Raw genomic sequence first — 15,814 nt, 5'->3', positions numbered from 1 at the left:
CACTACCATAGAAGAAAAATAGAGTTGCCATAGGTGGAGAATTTCCTCAATCCAGAGACATGGGATCTCTTGGGAGGGGTTTATTTATCAGTGGAGGATAATTGAGGATCAAATATAGGAGGCCAGATTGAAAGCAAAGAAGTTTATTAACATGCTAAAGAGACTACTCTCTAGGGAGCACCTTCTCTTCCAATGTTTCAGATTTAGTTTTACATAATTTTTCAGTCCTTCTTAGAGTACTCCACCAATCACCAGCATTCTACCACAACAAAGAATAGATAAGTAACAACTTTCAGAAGAAAAGGAGCAAAGAAAAGGAGGAATCAGTGAAGGAAAAAAGAAGTGGGGTATTCTGGGAAAATATTATCCATGTGGGTTTTTTTTTATCAGAATGAGAAAACATTCCCTGTTCAAGCACACAAAGAGGTGGCAAAATACATTTCCAGTTTTAAAGTAGTCCATTTAGACAAAACTACAAGTTTGAAATAACCATTAAACAAAACTTGCAGGTGTCCTATCCAAGAACATTAAGTAGATTTTTTTTATTTTATTTTATTCATTTTATTTATATTTTATTTATTTTTTGTTCAGTTGTATCAAATTCTTTGTGACCCTGTGGATCATAGCTGGCCAATGCTGTCCATGAGGTTTTCTTGGCAAAGGTGCTGGAGCGCCATTTCCTTCCCCAGTAGATTAAGGCAAACAGAAGTCAAGTGACTTGCCCAGAATCACAGCTAGGAAGTGTCTGAAGCCACATTTGAACTCAGGTCTTCCTGACTCCAGGTCCAGCACTCTATCGACAGAGCACCAAGCTGCCTTCCACTAAGTAGTTATTATGACAGTGGATGAGTCCACTGACTTTACCATGTCCTTGCATAGTTTGTAGCATTTTATTTTTCCATTAATTGTGGTGAGATCCTTTCCACTATTAATCAATCAAGATACCATGAAATGATTGAAGTTCCTTTTCCCTCTTACACCTTTTTTCTCTATAGAGACTGATTCTTTTCCTTTTTTATCACTTTGGGGTACAAGCTTAGTAGTAGTATCATTAGATGAAAGAATATGTAGAATTTAAGATCTTTTTGCTCATAGTCCCAGATGACTTTACAAAATGCCCTTATCCAGAGCTCTGAGGGGACTATGTTGAAGTTCTGGAGTTCTAGAATTGTGTCATTCTTATTTTTTTCACAGTTACTCATTGTTTCTGTGATTTGTTTCCTAACCTACATATTAGTAAAGTTGTTATTAAGTTTGTACTTAGGTCTATGTTTTGATTTTGTTTCTTTTGGTAATTGCTATTTTGTTTTGTAAAAATTAAATAGTTTTGCCTTAAAACATTTACATTCATTGAAGATGTTGCAGACAATGAGGTAGAACACTGCATATACACTGTCAGAGACAGGTGAACTGGTAATTGCTGCTGTTGAACTACTTTTTTTCTAATTCTTGAGGAAAACATTCTTATGTTTCTGAAGTTTAATAAAAGAATTACCTAGTCTGGATAGAAAAATGGAGAAGGGAGAAATTGGAATTGAGTTGATATATATAAAAAAACAATAATAGTAAGATAATACTTAAAAACAGCCAAATTTGCATGGTATTGTGTGGTAGGATTAGGTCAAGTTGAGCTCTTTTGAGAATTATTTTGAAGTATCTTTTATATGGTAGTTACTTGAGAGATGAACTGAATGATTTTCAAAGTCTCTTTTAGTTCTAACATTCTATGTAACATTCATGTTACTTCTTTTCATTATATTTCATCAGTGATCAAGATAATAAGAAAATTATTTTTAAGTCTTTAGTGATTTAACTAAAAGAAGGGCATAATTACTATTGTTCAAGGTTTTCTTCAGAGCATCCTTCACCTCCTTATTCCTCAAATTGTAGATCAGGGGATTTAACATGGGGACGATTACTGTATAAAAGACCGAGGCCATCTTATCTGTGTCAAGGGAATGGTTTGAGCTGGGTTGTAAGTACATGAATATCAAAGTCCCATAAAAAATGGTGACGGCTACCATGTGTGAGCCACAGGTAGAGAAAGCTTTGCGCCTACCTTCAGCTGATTGCATTTTTAGAATCGCAGAAATAATATACATGTAGGAGACAAAGACAATCAAAAAAGAAGAAATAAGCATGATACCCGCACAGGCAAAAATCCACATTTGTTTGAAATGAGTGTCAGAGCAGGACAACCTCAAAAGAGGCATGTCATCACAATAGAAGTGGTTGATAACATTAGAACCACAGTAGGAGAGGCGGAATGTAAGGATAACATGATAGAGTGAGACCATCAAACTGTAGATGTAGAGAGCAGCTACAAGCCGAATACAGATTTTAGGAGACATCAGAACCATATAAAGCAAGGGGTTGCAAATTGCCACATAGCGATCATAGGCCATGGAAGCTAGCAGCAAGCATTCTGCATTCATAAAATTAATAACGTAACCTAGTTGAGTAGCACATGCTTAGAAAGAGATTACATTTTTCTAACATAAAAAATTACCCAACATCTCTGGTGTGATTGAAGAAGAATAACAAAAATCAACAAAAGTGAGGTGAATTAGGAAGAAATACATTGGAGTTTTTAGTCGTGAGTCCATTCTGATGACGGTGATGAGACCCAAATTGCCCACCATTGTAAAAATATAGATACACAAGAACATTATGAAGAGGGGCATCTTTAGCTCCTGCTCGTCAGTGATGCCCAAGAGGATGAACTCAGTTACCCTGGTGAAATTTATGTCAGCCATTTATTCCACCTGGGAGCCTAAAGGAGAGAAAAATGTATCAGGTGCCACCCTTCTTGCTCTCTTTTAAATTATTTTCTTCATTGCCATCATCACAAGTAGCTATAATAACTCATTGTGTTTTGTTTTTGTAATTTATCAAGCCTTTTGCCTTAAATTAACCATGTAAGATCAGCAATACATGGATTACCATTCTCATTTTGTAGCTGAGAACACGGAGGTTCAATTTTCTGTCCAAGATTATACAACTGAGTGTCTTCAAGCTATTGCTTTTCCAATCATACTGTAATACCTTACCCTCAACAGAAGAAGAATGATGTTTTTCTATTTCTTAGAACGGATGTTATGTGTAACTTATTTTTAGCGTCTGCTTATTCAGTTAAACAAGCATTTTTAGTCATTTACTGTGTGCAAAGCTCATCCTATATTCTAGGAATTCAACAAAATGAAAAACTGTTCCCACCCCAGGAAGCTTATATTCTAGAGAAGCTGAGAGAACAGTTAAATAGTTCTAAAAATGTAATGAATTTTAATGACACAGAATAGTATCAAGAAAAACTTCCAGTGCAAGGTTCCATCTTAGTTTACTAAACGTCTTCCTCTGTATCCCCAGTGCTCAGCACTTTGCCTAGAACATAAAAAGCTCTTAAGTACTTATTTACTGGTTGATTGACTTGTAGGAATGCAAGTACTCAAGAAGTTCAAGGAAAGAAAAAAACAAGCATTTAAGTGAATATACGTCCGGTGGTGTTCTAAGTGCTTTACAAATATCTCATTTCATTCTCATAAGAACCTTCGGAGGTAGACGATATTAATATTCATTTGACAGTTTAGGAAACAGGCAAACAGAAAGCTAAATGACTTATCCAGGGTAACACAGCTAAAAAGTGTCTGAGCCCTTATTTGAACTCAGGTATTTCAAAATCACATTCATCACTCTAAACACTGCACCATCTGTATGAGATAATAGATTGAAGGGAGGAAATACTCTTTCCAGTTATGAGAAAAAACCAGCATGAATAGACAGAGAAGAAATATGGAAAATTTTGTTAGGGAAATACCTCATAGCTCTGTTTGCCTGAAGCACAGAGTACTTGCAAGGGAGTAATATGCACTCGTCATTTTTATTTTGTTTACTTTTGACTTGTTTCAATAACTATTTCAATGTAATTGTTTCCCCTGTAGTCCTATTATTTTAGTTTATATGTTCAAAAACATTATTCTGAGTCATAGTCCATTGATTTTGCACAGATTGCCATGAGAGATAACGACACAAAATAATAATAATAATAATAATAATAATAATAATAATAATAACAATAATAATAATAAAGAATTTCTACTCTGAATGCTGAATCTGAACCCAGACTGAAGGAATTCAATTATTAAACTGAGGCATTTTTTTTATATCAGAGGGAGAACAGTCACTGAAGATTCTTGATCAAGGAAATAACAGTCATAATTGCTTCTTTTATGGAATATAGTTTTCTATATTTTGATTTTTATGAACATGTGCCTCTAACTTGATTCAAGACAACTCATAACAAACCCAGAATCAAGAATAGGACAGAATTGTACTAACACCAGTAATGGAAAACAAAGAAGATGGCAGTGACCATGAATAGTGAGTCTAATTATATTGTAATTTCATTGTAATGTTCTTTCCCATTGAATTTCTAGTGTTATAAGTCATATGATTCCAGTACCTACTATGGTGTCCAGCAGATACTAGGTAATCAAAACAGCCAGAGTAGACATAACCTCAATTGATTAGGGGACCATAGAGCAGTTTGACTTTTATGACTGATTTGTTCTGTCAATTATATTGACCCAATATTCAATTTATTGTGTAAGGGTAAGGGCTGATTGGACATTTGGTAAATGCAACCATCATTTGAGACAATTTTGCTACTTCTGAAATAATCATTTTGTGTTCTGTAGACATAAACTAAACCACGTAATCTTGTTTCAAACACAGAAAGAGTATGAATACCTTGTTCTCTGTAATGCCTGTGTGTGTGTGTGTGTGTGTGTGTGTGTGTGTGTGTGTGTGTGTGTAGAGGCTACCAACGCTGACTGGGCAGGGAAATGAGTCAAGACATAGTGACATGCTGGGTGAAAGCAGCTCAATCAGAAAATGATGAAAATAAAGTACATTTAGCCTGATTTTTTTTCTTTTGAAGAAAATTTAAAGATATATCTCAAGCATTTCATGAGGATGATAGAAAACCAGTAACAATAACAACAATGCCAAAACAAGCAAACAAAAAAGCTACCTTCTCCTGACTTCTGGACTTGTTATTAAAGATGAATTAGGATGACAGCTCCTAAAAGGTGAAATCTCAATCTATTCTGATTAAGATCTCAGTCTTTTAGAGGGGCCTTATTGGTCTTGCCCAATGCGGCCCTCTCCTTTCCCAAACCCTACCCATTAGTGCTTCTCAAAATGTACAAGGAACTCCTGTACAAGGAACTCATTAACCTTTTAGGGACTGGTTAACCTCGCCATCATTTGCCTTTAGTATATATGATTGTATACTGATCAATACAGTGAGAAAATCAAACTGATTCCATTTCTTAATCAATTCTATTTTTGTAATTAATCCTATTTGTAGTTGATTTTTATTTTTAATTTAATTTACATTTTTTGTTGTTCTTTCTGTGTTTTGTAGTCAAATCTCTTTGACTGAGTTGATAAGTTCATAGTTCAGCATTTTTTCTCTGAGCTGTTGTCCCACAAATCACCTTGATTCAAAGAAGCATATTTTTTCTACACATGTTACTGCCCTTGTACCATTAACGGAGATCTGTTATATCATTCACAAGATTTGCAAGATACAGGTAAGTGCCAGGAAGTCTATTATCTCGGTTTCATTAACAAGCCCTGCAGGATACAGATTGGCTCCGTAATTCAATCAGCCTTTCTTAATGACAAATGGGGCAGAGAGACTGTTGCTCGCCCTACATTCCAGATTTCCATTCAATCATATTGTTTTCCAATCTACACTTCTCCACATTTTGCAACAAAACATAGTGTTCTCCCCATCTGTGATGCTGCCTTCTAGCTTTTGCATACTCCTCCTTTTATCTGTAAAAATTATCTGTATGTTCGCATTCTAAGTCTTTTTTGCTGCGTAGGGATCTAAAGACCCATTTTATTGGTAATCAGTAGCCTTACCAATGCACTGAATGTGCTTGGATCTTCATGCCTCAGTTTGCCTTAATTTTAATCATGACAAAAGTAAAAACCTTTTTAAGGGCAAGTTAATTGACGTACAAGCAGGATGGTGCTATCAATGAAAACTGTACAAAGTCTCACTTGACATCAGAGCCCTACTGATTCATTTTGCTCACCTGGCACCTGCTTGTCCATTGTCTTGAACTCAACTTGGTGTCATCATTGCCATTTCCACCTAGGTTTAGGGGGAAAAAATAGGAGAAGGGGAAAGAGAACAAAAACAAGACAATACATTTTACCAATGATGAAATGTTTCCATTACACTACTTTCAGGGATATTATCCCTTTTTCTCTTCATGACTCTTCTTTTAATATCTTTTTTTAACTAGCATTCTCCCCATTTATAAATGTTGTTCATTTCCCCACAAAATTGATAATGTAAAAATGGTTTACGTAATTACACATGTTTAATTACATCAGATTGCTTACCATTTCAGGAAGGGGCAGCAGTTGAGGGGGAGGATAGAATTTGGAACCCCAAACTTAAGAGTAAATGTGAAAATTTTGTTTTCTTTTACATATAATTAGTAGGAAATCATTTTAAAAATAAATAAATGTAGCTCTTGTTTGTCTGTAATCATCATTTGAAAAAATATTCTTAATAAATGAGCATCATAGTTCTTTCCAAATTCTCAAATTTCTCCCTCCCCATTAATTTTACTGATTTATATAAACCTATTCTTCTGATAAAAGGCCACTAAAGTTCTATAGGTACCAGAAGACAATATAGTTATGTTTATTAATTCACTGAACACTAATTGTTAATTAGCCACATATTTGACATGTTCTTGTTAATAACTAGTAAATGACCAACCGATGTGGTCAGAACTGTTCCTCCAGCCTTTGTTTATAAACACATCCTTGAGAATTCATCTAATATCATCTGTTGTATAAAATTTTTCATTTAAATAATATTCCCAGTTATAAAATCATAGAGTTAGGGCTGAAAACATCCTCAGACGTTATAAATTTGCACCTCAGAATCATTCAAATATTAAGATGTCAGAGGTAGGATTCAAGCTTTTATATCCTAAACCGTATTTCAGTGGGTTTTCCACTGTACAATGCCAGCTTTTCCAACAGATGGTAAGAAGTTATGATCAAATGATCTTTTTTTACATAATTTTTCCAAAAATCTATACAAATTTTCCAATGATTTACATGACATTCACCTGCTTCATTCTCATAGATTCTGGCAGTGTTGTTATTACAGTAATTGTTTTTTCTTTAACCAAATTAATAACTATTGAAATGGTGCCTCTTAGCTTTTTAGCTGACAAAATATTAATATTTGTCAGTTTGTAAAGCTTCAGAAGTACTCTTACCAACTTAGAATGAGGAAACAATTGTCTCCTTACAATTTTTTTTTTATTTGCACAGCAGCTAAGAATATGGATATATTGATGTCAGTGTCCCAAAAGGAAAACTGTTTTTTTTCCCTGAAGAATATGACTAACTCAATCTTCAAGAAAGTAATTACATACAAACTCCCTAGGGAACCCAAAACATAAAACTTAGAAGTTGCTTTGAGTTTCTTCAAGACTCAAAACCTAAAACTGCTTCTGACTGAAAAGAAACATGACGAAAGCAATTAATTGGACAGCAAACATACAAGGCAATTTTTTTTGTTCTTCCAAATAAGTGTTTCTTTTGTGCTGTGGCTAATAAGACAACAATTCATAACTCAAGGTTTTGTGGGCCTTTTGATAAATCTTATGCTTTTTTCAAGGACCATCTGAAATCCCTGTTTCCTTATGAATAATTTTCTGTAAATTTCAGTTCACGGTGACCTCTCCCCAAAACCATTACAAGTCTTTCCGGTACATAAAGCAATTTCAGTCAAGCAGGGGTATGTGTGTATGTGTGTCTTGAGACAGCGACAGAGAGAGATAGACAGACAGACAGGGAGAGAGACAGGGAGAGAGAGACAGAGACAGACAGACAGACAGAGACAGAGAGAGCCAGTTTGATGTATGAACATTTCTATGTTTGATAGAGATAGACTAGAGACAAAGGTCACAGAAAGTAATGAAGTTGAAAACTCAGAGAATACAGGATTTGTAATGGGCAAGAGTGGTAGTGGAGATGAATTGGACAAATTTTGAATGCATTTTGAAGGAGGGATAATTACCTAGGTGGTCATAGATGATAACAGCTAGGATCTAGATCAGATGGACTGAACTTTATAGTTGCTAAGGAATTATTATCAGTTCTACAATTGCCTTCCTAATTATGTTCCATGCTTCCCTTCTTTCAATCACATTTGTTTTTAAATCCCTTCCTATCCCTTTAAAATTCCCTTAGCCTCTCTAGTCTTTTTGCTATAACTATAGCTAAGAATTAGTAAGAGAAGGGGTAAAAATCAGGAAAACTAACCATTAAATCAACTGAGTCATGAGAGCATATGCAGTAATCTAAAGAAAAATATTTCATACCTCTTCAAAGGTGGTAACGAGGTGATTTTGCCTTTCATAATTTCAATCTCATTTAACCAATCATAACTTTTTCCCTGCCTATGAAGTTCTGTTCTTTGTTTTGTTTTCTCAAAACTATAAAAGAGAGTAATCATTTGGGTTCTTAGCTTTGCTGAGGAAGCTGAGATCCTATTTATTGATAAATTACTACTTTACTAATAAATTGATCATCCTCAGAATTTTTTGTCTCAATATACCTGAATTTTAACTATTATATGATGAAGATTTTAATTCACTACCCTGACCTCTCTGAGTGGAGTGTTTTTTTGTGATAATATTTAATATCATTTTTGGACTTTAATAAAAGCAAGAGCTTGAATGAATCAATCAGAAGAAGAATCTGGACCTAACAATCTCTTTGTTCTATGAAGTAAACTCAGAGAATACTTCTTCTTATGTCCACAAGGCCAGATGGGGCTGACTTAGCATACTTTATGAGACCGTTAACCTGAAACACTATCTTGGGAAATGGGACTTTTTCCATATCTTAATATTTTGTGGACATATTAATGGCAGAGAAAACACAGGTGTTCTGAGTTGTAATTTCAGTCAACAACTTGTCAGCTCTCTTATTGTATTTACAACCTATCCAATTAAGAAATTCATTTCTCGTGGTCTAGTTATTCACTCATGGGGAACATAAATCTGAAGGACATACACGACATTGGATTGTCCTAAAACAGATTTAAGCCTCGTCATTCTTGTATTGGTCAGTCAGAAGTTTTTCTGGCTCCATGATCATGTAACTGCTGGCTTTAAGGGAATAAACATTATGCATTTAGCCTGTTTGCCTTTTTTAACCAAACTTTCAGGTCGACAGTTGTAAAGTACAACACTAGATATGAGTGTAGTGCAAAGGAGCCATTTTAGTTTTTACAAGCCAGTATTTTCTGATCAATTAGGTAATGCTAACCCTAAGTAATGTGGTGTGTGTTTGTGTGTGTGTATCTTTATTAGGATAATATTTAACTTTTCTAGTTATTCCCAGCAGAAATGATGACTATAGCTGTGTGTGTAATCTCCTATGAAATAAGCAAAATATTTAGAAAACAAATGTTTCTAAAGATAAGTTATTCCAAACAAACTTTATTGATAGTCACCAGACATTTCCACAAGGATAGGTTATTTCATGTTAGCATCTTCACATTATTGACGATTTCTAATTTCTCAGCATTCTTCTAGTAGTTCAAATATAAGTAGGAAAGACTAGTGTTGAGGTTGAATGGTGCTGGGACCCGAAAATAGAGACAAGTGGGTCCTACCTGAGTGATTTTGACCCAACCTTTCTTTTAGCCAACGGCAACGTTTATTAACAAACCAACAGAAAGTAGGTGTGATTCTAAAAATTCACCACATTGGCCAAACTTAAGAAATCTGAGTATTGGCTAGATTCTTAAGGAATCTGAGTATAGATCTTTTATACAGAAGACAGTGGGAACAGAAAAGGAGTCTAGATGGAATTAAAGTAGTAGCAGTCTATTGTAGGGTCAGGTGCAGACAATGAAAGGGTAATTAATTAACTGGGAAGGATTGGTTGCCCCAGATGAACGTCAGGGACCTGAACCTGAAGGGAAAGTCCAGGGGCTTTTCCTTTTGGGGGTCCAGATTCTAAAGACCAGGTCTTTTCTTTTGGGGGTTCAGATCCCATCTTCATCATTAGGTTTTATGATCTGGTTTGAGCTAGCTCCAGTACACTCCTGGATTGACCTTATAGTTAAGAAATATTAATCTGGCAGTAATTCAAAAGTTGAATTCTCTTATCCTTCACAGACAGGGAGGGAATGTGGAAAAATGTGTTTGGAGGCTATTGCAATAGGTCTGTAAGGATTTGAAGCTAGTTTGTGCCGTCTTGGTGGCAATGGAAAGACAGAGTGGGAGGGAAAGATCTGAAAGGTTTTGTGGAGGTGTATATTGCCTCCCCCCATAGTCATTTTAATCATGGAATAGAGGAAAAAATGGTTAGAGGGGGCTGACGAGTTCAATTTTAGAAATACTGAATTTGTGAGAATATGACTACAAAATGAATCCTTCTATAAGCAGCGAATATATTTCCATTGAAGCTGGAAGTCCTTTAGTTTATGAATGCACATTTAAGGCATTTACACATAAAGCATATTTCACTAATGCATATAATCCCTTTGTTAAGTAACATGATGTAGAAAGAGTGCAGAATCTTGAATGAGGAGAGACCTAAGTTCAAATTCTGCCTCTGGCAACAGCTATATATCATGGATAAACCCCTTACTTTTTTTGATTATTTCATGACTTTTCAAATGAGGGTAATGACTGTATTATTTATCTCACAGAGTTCTGTGAGGCTCAAATTAAATAACGTATGTGCAAATCATTTGCAAATAATGTTTTGCAAAACATTAAGCATATATAAATGACAATTGTTTTCAGATGTGTGAGCTAGGAAGTGGAGACAGGATAAGACATATTGATGAGGAAGTTATCTGCATAGAGTTGAAATTGTGGGAATGAATCAGATTTCCAAGGGAAGATGTATATAGACAGAAAAGGGAAAAGCACATATAGAGACAAGAGCATGTTAAAACACACAGACACAGACTCTCTCTCTCTCTCTCTCTCTCTCTCTCTCTCTCTCTCTCTCTCTCTCTCTCTCTCTCTCTCTCTCTCTCTCTGTCTCTGTCTCCCTCTCTCTTAAACAACAAAACTATATACCCAGTAGCCACTTAATAACATTGGATTGAAGGCTACATTGGAATGTAAATCCAAAAACTCTTTCCTGAGCTTAACCTTTTTAAATCTTCCTATTTGTCATTCATTATCTACTTGAAGACCCCCAAAAGATTGGAATCCTCAACATTCTGAGGCTTCTCAATGCACTACTGAATAGCAATAAGAATTAGGAAAATTTTTCATTTCTCATTTCTTTGAAATTTTCACTCATTTATAGTTTATCCTTTTTTTGACCAATGATTCTCATTTAGTTGTTAGTTCACAGGAACTGAAACTTTCCTTCACAAACCCCTTCAACTTAACAGAGAAGTAAAGCATAAATTCCATTCTGGAGTAGTGTCACAACTAATGAACCCTGTCTTCTTCCTGACTCAGAGCCCTGGGAGGAGGAATTTGTCTTTCTCTTTGAATGATTACAGATACTAATGTCCATACTCTGTACCTCATGAAGTGTTAATAAATCCCATAGGGAATAGTGTTTAAAGTGTTTTGCAAATTATAAAGTGCATATAAGTATTTAAAATACTATACAAATTTATATAAGTATAAATTTAAAATATATAGACAAATATATAATTATAATTCATGGAGTTAAAGCACATATATCCAAGCATCTCATCATTGGGAACCATCAATAGGGCAGAAAGAGCTGCTTGGGAGAGGGAGCCCCCTCAGTGGCAGCAGGTGAGGAGAATCCATCTTCTAGCTTCTCATTAGTAGTTGAGGGAGGGATAAGGAAAGTTTCCCAGCATTCGTTGGGGCATCAGATAATTTCTGTCTCCTTAACCTTCCACATGTGATTATTTAGGGAAGGACTAGAAAATCAAAATGACAATTTTAGTGCACAATAATGCCAAAAGATTTTTATTTAATTAACGAATTGCATAACATAAATGGGCCTTCTAAGGTGCTTGAGGCTCTTTGAAATTTGTTTTTCCTCTTAAGTAGTCCAAACCTGCTATTCTAGTGCCTGTGGAAAGAGAAAAAAAACTGAAATCCTAGTCTAGAAAGAGACAGGTAAGAATGATTTGTGATTAACACATCAATTCTGTCTTTGTAAATGGTGTTTCTAGAGTGTGAAGGTGCTCATTTATATTTTTTGATTTTTAAAAATTTCTATAGGTAGGGTAAATATACATTTTGACTTAGCAACCCCTCCCCCCTTTTTAATGTCTCAGTAAAACTTCAGCTAAGTATCTAATTAAATTAGAAACCCGAATAAGGTCATAACATTTTTCTGCAAAGGGAAAGAGAAAGTTAATCAGTTGCCAAATTCTGTCACTTCTAGCTTTATAATATTTCTCCACATCATCCTATGACTCCTAATCTGATGTTGTTTCTATTTTATCAATAAGACAATGATATAAGGACTAACCATATAGGAGAGGTACAGAATGTACGTTATTAGAAATCGATGGGGATACTGGAAACTGAGATACTACTCAGAAGCTATTCGAGTAATCCTATGGGCAGATTATAAAAACCTGAATTAAATTGATCACGATAGGAGTAGAAAGTAAGAGTTGGCTTTTTCAAAGGAGATAATGTATATAAAATGTTTTACAAACTGCTAAAGCCTAGTACCACCTATCATAATAATGATTATTATTGTGATTGTTAACAGAATTGAAATGACAGGTTAATAACATACAAAAAAGATATAGACAAGTGGCAAATTGAGAGAGCTCTGAAAATATCTTTTGAGTCAAATGTGAGATATTTCATCTGACTTCCTACATTCATTGTTCCCAGTCCCCTGTTCCCTCATGTTATAAATTTATGTTGGATTCAGTACTCTCCTCTCAGATTAATACACAAGGACACAAGCAATCCTATGATTTTATCATCACTTGCATGAAAACTCTCACGACTCATCTCTTTTAAATTTTTATTTCATCCAAAAATTAAGAAGTCTATGACGTTTAATCTCAAAAAACAGTCTGTCCTCCTTACATTTAGTGTAAGTAGAAAAAGCTAGAAAGTGTGAAGTTATGTATACGTATATATGTTAATAGAAACATATAAATTTATCTACTAGTTCGTAAGAGTGAAATGGTAACATATTAGCACTTTTATTTAGTCAAAATTTTTCTTCCAATTGCTTTGTTAAGGGCCTCCTTCACATCTTTGTTCCTGAGGCCATAGATCATGGGATTCAACATGGGGATCACTGTTGTATAAAACACAGCTACAATTTTCCCCTTCTCTACAGACTCCTCAGTGGGACGCCGTAAATGCATGCAGAGCAGTGTCCCATAGAATATGGTAACCACTGTGAGGTGGGACCCACATGTGGAGAAAGCCTTGTGCTTGCTCTCAGCAGAACGGCTCCATAGGGTGGCCACTAGGATGAACATGTATAATGTAAGAATGATCAGAAGGGATTGGACATTGCTGTAGCCAGCCACTATGTACATGGATAACTCTTTACTGTATGTATCAGAGCATGCTAGTTTGATGAGAGGGGTGTCAGCACAGTAGAAGTGGTTAATTTCATTAGCACCACAGAAGGATAAATTGTAGGTCCTCAATGTTTCCATCACACTGAGAAGGAATCCATAGACATAGGGAATGGTGACCAGCCAGATACAGATGCTTTTCGACATCTTACTGCTGTACAGCAGTGGGTTGCAAATGGCCATGTAACGATCATAGGCCATGACAGCCAACATACAGTGTTCAGTGAGTACCACAGCAATGGCAATGTAACACTGGACCAAACAACCAGTATAAGAAATGTTTTTTTTCTCTTATAAGAAGTTTTCAAGCATCTTTGGGGTGACGTTTGTGGAGAAATATAGATCCAGAAATGATAAGCTAGAGAGAAAAAAGTACATGGGGGTGTGAAGTCGAGAATCAGTCTTGATTAAAATAATCATGCCAATATTTGTCACCACAGCGATCACGTAGATCATGAGAAACAGCACAAAGAAAGTAGTGCACAGCTCTGGACGACTGGTTAATCCCAGAAGAATGAATTCATTCACTTGAGTGTAGTTTCTGCTGGACGTTTCCTGGTCTCCACTTGAGGGTCATTGATCCTATTATTTCACAAGAAAAATAGAAATAAATAATGAGTGGTCCTTTGTCCTTGTATCATGACTTCCCTACAAAGAGTTAAAAGGATTCACTTATATGACCTCAACAACATTCATATTGAAATAGTAAGACAAGGTGGGTGGAGCTAAAACACAACTCATTTGAAATTCCATAGCCATATCAATAAGAATTACTTGTATCTCATGAAATTTGCTTTCCTTTTGTTTTGGAAAGTGTGTTTCAATGTGTCACATGGATCACTCATCTTTTAGCATATATCTGCTGCTTTTGAGTCAGGGAGCGATAACCTGCCCTCCAAGTAGTTTTTGGCCATTGGCTGTGTGAATGTGAGCATTTGAATTTTCCTTCTTATCTGAATGTCCATTCTATCTGTAGCATAAACTCATATACATGAGTGGCCTCAGTGGTCATCTAGTCGAACCCTTGACCAAATGATAAATTCTACCTCTAGCATCCTTAGACAGTGGTCCTTTAGCTTCTGGCTGTGGCAGTTTTCACATGGGCAGAGATGAAAAACCCAATATCCACATCCAAAGCCAACTCATTCCACTTTGACATAACTTTGGTTATATGAGGACATGTTTGTTTATTTGTTTTTCCTTGATTTGAACCAAAATTTGCCATTCTAATTTCTACCAGTTTTCATCCTATCTGTGTACTCCAAGACTAAGAAGAATAAATCTGATCTTTCACATTACAGATTTTTTTTTTTAATACTTGAAGAAATCTATCACTTCCACTGAATCATTGCTTTCCAACTACTCCAGCTAATCCTTGCTTCTTGTGTGAAATGGTCTTCAACCCTCTTGCCATGCTGGCCAACATACTTCAAATCTACTCAAACTGGTGAATCTCCCTTTCTAAAATGAAGTACAATACTTCAACTGTGGGATGATAAGGACATAGTATAGCAGGATTATGGACTCCCACACTCTATACTTTACTGGTATGTAAGCAAGACAGAAGACTCTTCTTGATCCCTGCTTCCCTAAAGAATGTACTGGAAATCAATTCCATTTCAAGTCCACAAAAATTATTAAATGCATGATATATACTATTAAGTTATCAGGACATTTGTCATGCTATGACAGAATTAGAAAAGAAGTAAAGTTTGACTTCATCTCCTACCTCGCTTTCTGTGTCCTTCTGCTTTGTCCTCTTGTGGTTCTGTCATTACTCTTATCTCCTTATTGTTCTACTCATGTTTGCTTTTTGTGAAGCCCATAGTTTCATCCTACATAGGTATCTTGCAGTATGGAAACTTTGTGTTCCAATGCAAATGGCAGGAATTTTGGAAAAATCCCTTTGGTATACAGAGAGGTCAAGTGACTTGCAAATAATGACATAATTAGCATGTGTCAAAAGTCGGATGTAAACTAAAATCGTCCTAATAGGAAGACTGGTACCTTATCTGTTACACCATGCTGCTTTTCTAACTTTCTTTTTATTCTACCAGCTTGCCTTTCCATCAGTATATAATTCCATCTACTTAAAATGACAGTAATCCTATTACACTAATTCATGCTAAAGTGAAACTGGTACTTGTCTTAACAAATTAATTACAGAATTATAAAAACAAACAAACA

The 15,814-nt window shown here is 35.4% G+C and overlaps 2 pseudogenes; both read right to left on the bottom strand.

Moving 5' to 3' along the window:
* Positions 1–1,793: 1,793 nt before the first annotated feature.
* LOC140522588 (olfactory receptor 8U9-like) lies at positions 1,794–2,756 on the bottom strand (annotated as a pseudogene).
* A 10,484-nt stretch (positions 2,757–13,240) lies between these two features.
* On the bottom strand, positions 13,241–14,472 carry LOC140522587 (olfactory receptor 5M5-like; annotated as a pseudogene).
* Between the last annotated feature and the right edge of the window lie 1,342 nt (positions 14,473–15,814).

The sequence above is a fragment of the Notamacropus eugenii genome, chromosome 2 (assembly GCF_028372415.1).
Source record: "Notamacropus eugenii isolate mMacEug1 chromosome 2, mMacEug1.pri_v2, whole genome shotgun sequence".
In the NCBI taxonomy this organism is placed as follows: Eukaryota; Metazoa; Chordata; class Mammalia; order Diprotodontia; family Macropodidae; genus Notamacropus; species Notamacropus eugenii.
This window is presented reverse-complemented; position numbering and strand designations above follow the sequence as displayed.